We start from the raw sequence: 6,012 nt of genomic DNA, 5'->3' as shown, positions 1-6,012 counted from the left end.
AGATAGCACGCTGAACTCGGAAGCGGAAACACGTCATGAGAGTGCGTCAGCGCATGCTGGAGCGTTTACTGCCCCCATCCGGCCGCCTGGAGAACTACAACCGCAGGACACTTTAAAACACATTAAGTAACATACAAATTAGGTGTAGTTTTTTAATAAATGAATAAATAAATAATGGAAAACAATAAAGTATTATAAAAAGCCGTCATTATCATTGGTACACAGACACAGTAAGGCTCTGCAGCTGACGGACTCAGTGGAGTGCTGCTGCCCCCATGTGTTTAAACAGCGGTCTTGCACCCACAAGGTGTGGGAGATCTGTGCAAACCACAGAAAAACACTCTTATTACAGTCTTCAGAGTTACTTTTGAAATGTTATAGGTTACAGATTACTAGTTACCCTTTTAAAAATGTAATAAGCAATCTAACTTTTTTAGTTACTTCATCAAAGTAATATAACTTATTAGGTACATTTGATTACTTTTGATTTCTTTTCCAACAAATCTTTTAAATTGGGTCCTGAAGTTGAAAAAAATGTCAGAAAAAAAAATTGTGCCAAAAGAAGCCATTCCCACATGACAAAAAGATGCAGTGCAACAGAATGAATGTTATATTCTACATATAAGCATTTTACCACCACACAATGTAAACACCAACATTTTGATTAGTAACTGTAATTTAATTACATATTTTTTTCAGTATCTGTAACAGATTGCAATTCAAGTATTTTGTAATTTAATAACATGTAATGAGAAACTTTTTTTCTGCAATAGAAATATAAAAGAAAAAGCTGCTAACCTCTCTGTAAAGGATACAGTGTACAGAGTTGGGAAGCTACTTTGAAGCATCGCTTTCCAAATTACAACTGACTTCACAGTGGAATTAAGTTGTATCAAATCTAGTTTGGTTAACCAAAGATACAAAGAAAAAGTAGTTCAGACTACATGTAAAACAAAATTACAAGTTTATTGCAATAGTTTCCCACTTGCTCACATCATACGTTAAATAGCAAAATAAAATACCCTACTATTCATGGGAAAGTACAAGGAATGTCAGTCTGGGTGGAGGTGTTGCCCTAAGTGGGATCACTCAGTTAGCCAGGAAACCTCTAAAATAGCAAAGGGAGAGAAACTGAGTGAAAAACGACAGAAGCAGATAAACTTAAAACCTACATCGACTCTCACCATAAACGTGGGGTCTTTGAACGGTGGAGGCTTTGCTGTGGACTCTGTGACGGCGGCTGGAACGCAGTCGACTGTTCCACCTCGGTAACCGACTCCGCCGCTGTTATCTGATGAAACATGAAAGACGAGACCGCTTCAGACAAACAGTAGTCACATTAGATTTTAAGCTACTTGTTTTACATGTGTTTTGAAGGTAAACAAAGTCTAGTTTTGGCTGAGCACACTCTGTCATGACTCTGTTATGAGGCTGATAGTTTTGGACACTGTGTTTATGTGCTGCTTCTGCCTTCAGATCTGAAAAAACTGCTTCATTGATCGAATAGTTGATTAACAGAGAATCAACCTTCAACAACTATAACAACCTGTAACAACTATAACAACCTGGAACAACTATATAACAACCTGTAACAACTATAACCTGTAACAACTATAACAACCTGTAACAACTATAACAACCTGTAACAACTATAACAACCTGTAACAACTGTAACAACCTGTAACTATAACAACCTGTAATAACGATAACAACCTGTAACTATAACAACCTGTAACAACTATAACAACCTGTAACAACCTGTAACTATTTGGATAATTGATCGATCATTTCAAGGTCAGTGTAGGATTTAGGGGGATATACTGGCAAAAATAGACTATAAGTTGGGTTTTTTTCAGTGTATAATCACCTGAAAGTAAAAATCTTCATGTTTTAGTTACTTTAAAATTAGCTTTTTAAATCTACATAGGGAGCAGGTATTTGTCTATGTTGCGCCGTCATGTCTCTACAGTAGCCCAGAACGGACAAACCAAACACTGGATTTAACTGGTTTTAATGACATGCTGCATTCATTTTAAAGAGGAGGAGACCTCCGCTGATAATTCGGCTCCTGGTAAAATCCTCCGGACCATTGACAGCTGGTTACAATCTGATAACCTCACTATTAGATACCACGAAATCCTTCAGCTGCTCTTTTGTGCAGTGGTAGAAGAAGTATTAAGATCCTTTACTTCAGTAAAAAATACTAATACATTATAAAAATAAGTAAAAGTGAGTAAATGCGGGAGTAAAGTACTTAAAGTATTAAAAGTGCCGAATGCAGAAAAATCTAAAAAAAAATAAAATAAATAAATAAAAAAATTAAGAATAGATAAACACCATAAAAAAATCACCTCAAAATTATTACAAACAACATTATGTGATTAAAACACTCAAACCAAAAACACAATAAAAAATATTTTTAAAAAAAGAAAGAATATTAACTTAAAAAACTTAAATGTTTATTAAAATAGTTCTGTCAATCAACTGATTGATTAATCAACTTACCATTGAAGTTGTACCTGTGTGAACTGTAATTTACATTCATAACAAAACAACACAATTTTATACATGTTCATGTTTTTATGCAAAATCTTAATCTCTAAACTAAACTAAACCAAACAGCGTTTGGTTTTATATCCAAGGTAACCAATGTACAAGAAAAGTTTAGGATACAGTGTTTATGAACAAGTAGTTTGTCCTGATTGTGTGCATATTGCATGCAACAGTACATACTTTGTGAGGGCAGTACCTACTAAAAGTAAAAAGTGTGCAGCTGCAGACATAGATATTGAGAGACAGATGAGAGGGTCTGGAAATACTCTGGAATTTTCCACAACCAGATGATCAACAATGTACTTTTGTAAGGTTGAAGAATGACATTTTTTATTATAATTTCATATCCAGTAAACAGCACTTGGATGTCATATACAGGATAAAACATGCAGAAATCATTATTGTTTTATTTTTTTTACATTTTTTATTAATTATTGAATCCAATTTTATGCAACAATGACCCTAAACTGTGCATATTTGTGAATGGGAGGAAACCGGAGAACCCGGAGTAAACCCATGCATACACGGAGAGAACATGCAAACTCTACACAGAGAGAGAACCAGAGTACGAACTGGTCATCCCTCTGTGCGGCTACAGTGCTAACCACTGCGCCACCGTGCAGCCCTGTGAAACCACCTGTGAATAAGTCAGTGTTTCCCACATAATTTAAATTTACCTGTGTGTATATATATATATATACATGGTGTTACCACGGATAAATTATTGTGTGAGAAACCCTGTAGGTTGAAGACATTGTGTTGTGGAATTTGGACAGACAGAAAATACCAGCAAATAGCCAATTACCCCTCACACTGCTGGCAGGTAAGGAGGTTTGCTGGGAGGAAGCGTGGTGAACCCTTACAGTACAGCATGGCTCACTGCCTAAAGTTCATGCTCATAAGTGAGGGATGGAGCATGCATGGATCCGTAAATTGAAAGTTTTGCCTTCTGGCTCAGCTCCCTTTTCACCAGGACAGTCCGGCACAACACCCGCATCACTGCTGATGCTGCGCCAAACCACCTATCCACCTCACGCTCCATTTTTCCCTCACTCATGAACTCGAACTCCCTCGCTTAAAGCGTTAAGCTCTCCCGCTACCCAGAGGGGGCAATCCTAAGTTTTCCGGCAGAGAACCACGGCCTCAGATGTGAAGGTCCCGACTCTCACCCCGACCGCTTCACACTCGGCTGCAAACCACCCCAGTGCATGCTGAAGGTCAAAGTGTGAGGACGCCAACAGAACCGCATCATCCACTAAAAGCAAAGATGCAATTTTGAGCTTCCCAAACCAGACCCCTCCCTCTCCCTGGCTGCGCCCTGAGATCCTGAATATCACAAACAGAATCGTTGACAAAAGGACAACCCTGGAAGAAGTCACTGGTCACACCACCACTGGTGAAGGAGACCGTCACCAACAGCCTTTTGTAAGCCAAGTACTGGCAGCCGCCTTCACACTAGAGGCTTTGGATATCGTACCGAACTTAAATAACATTTGCTGGTATTTTTATGACTGCCTATTCCGCAACACAAAGCTAAATTAACCCAATTTATTCACAGATGGTTTCAGTGTGATTAATCTGAAATAAAATGATGCTCATCCACATGTCCATCCTCAGTCTGCCAACCGCTCATGGATCCTAAAGTTGTGCAGACACGTGTAGTCCGGATGGCCCGAGTTGTTCTTCACTGGAAACTTCATGTGGTTGAAGACACTTTTTTCATGATCCTGAGAGACGAGACATAAACAGAGAGTTAGTTGCGCAGTCAAAAAAAAATCAGAGGACGGGAATTTACTTGTCACAATACATATATGAATATTTTACAACATAAACCTTGTTGCTCATCTTACTGAGTGTGTTTTCTGCAGATTTCTGACAGAAACTTACCTTGTCTGTGCAATAATAATAGCGTTTAAGAGGTGTGGAGGTCTTGCAGTGAAGAAATGTAAATTAGAAAACGTCCTTCAGGATGCTACGTCTGCTTGTAGTAAATCCTCCAGCGTTGTAATAGTCATTCAGTCGTTGGTCTTGACTTGTCAGACTTTGCTTGAAGGAGGTCCACCTTTCATATTGCTCCTGAGTTTTGCGCATGCGTTTTCTCTTTCTTCTTCGCTCTGTGGTCCTCGTACTTTTCAGCCCAGTGTCCAACTCTCAGTCTTTCCCGAACCCACTGCAGGCCCCCCTTGGATCTGGATGCCTGGGGTTCTTCTTCAGGCTTGGGACCTGATTTTGCAGCAAAGAGCTGATAGACATCTGGGCCGGTCTTCTCCTTGATGGGCTTACTGACAGTTTTTTCTCTGACCCAGTTGTTGTAGAGAGTTTTTTCTTTCTCACCTGAGCAGACTTCAGGTCAGAGGTCAAACTCTCTGGGTCAGCTTTGTCTCCCACCGTTGACAGAGGGCAGAGTTCAGCGGCTGTACTCAGACCGTACTGCCTTTTGAACGCCTCTGCCATCTCTTTTCCACAAGAGCTCCTGTTTCTGCAGTTGGTCTTGTTTGATTTTGTCCAAGGCCTCCTGCCTAAGCTTCTGCACAGCTTCTCCTTTCTGTCTCCTCTGACTTTCCTCCTCTCTCACACTCTCTCTGTCTCTCTCCGTCTTGGACTTCTCCATGGTCTCCAGAGCAGCGACTCTTTGTCTGCGCTCCATCTCCAGTGCTTTCAGCTCTTGAAACATTTGTCTTCTGCCCTCCATTGGGGTCAGTTTGACAATGTTTTTTGCGAGCTGAAGTTCAGCAAGAAGATGTTGTGTTGAAGTCATCTTTGTTGTTATGTTGGCTCTCTAACACGCAGGCGATACAACCTCGTTGTTCTCCGTCCAGAAAGTTTGTGGTAATTTTTCTTGTGATGACTTAAAAAAGAGATCAGATGACGAAACAATGACGAAATGCTTTATAGTGAACCTTCTAATTACGTCATAATGGAACGAGTCGAACGTGTGGCGCACGGGCACGCGCGCTACACTAACGCGCCGCGCACTGCTGTTTTCCGAATTTAACTTCGGACAATTTGTTGAGGCGAATTCAAAGTACTTTACACTTTACAAAACATTAAAAACGCATTAAGTAACATACAAATTAGGTGTAGTTTTTTAAATAAATGAATAAATAAATAATGGAAAACAATAAAGTATTATAAAAAAGCCGTCATTATCATTGGTACACAGACACAGTAAGGCTCTGCAGCTGACGGACTCAGTGGAGTGCTGCTGCCCCCATGTGTTTAAACAGCGGTCTTGCACCCACAAGGTGTGGGAGATCTGTGCAAACCATAGAAAAACACTCTTATTACAGTCTTCAGAGTTACTTTTGAAATGTTATAGGTTACAGATTACTAGTTACCCTTTTAAAAATGTAATAAGCAATCTAACTTTTTTAGTTACTTCATCAAAGTAATTTAACTTATTAGGTACATTTGATTACTTTTGATTTCTTTTCCAACAAATCTTTTAAATTGGGTCCT

This window comes from Plectropomus leopardus, chromosome 7, assembly GCF_008729295.1.
Source record: "Plectropomus leopardus isolate mb chromosome 7, YSFRI_Pleo_2.0, whole genome shotgun sequence".
In the NCBI taxonomy this organism is placed as follows: Eukaryota; Metazoa; Chordata; class Actinopteri; order Perciformes; family Serranidae; genus Plectropomus; species Plectropomus leopardus.
Note: the sequence above shows the minus strand (reverse complement) of the source record.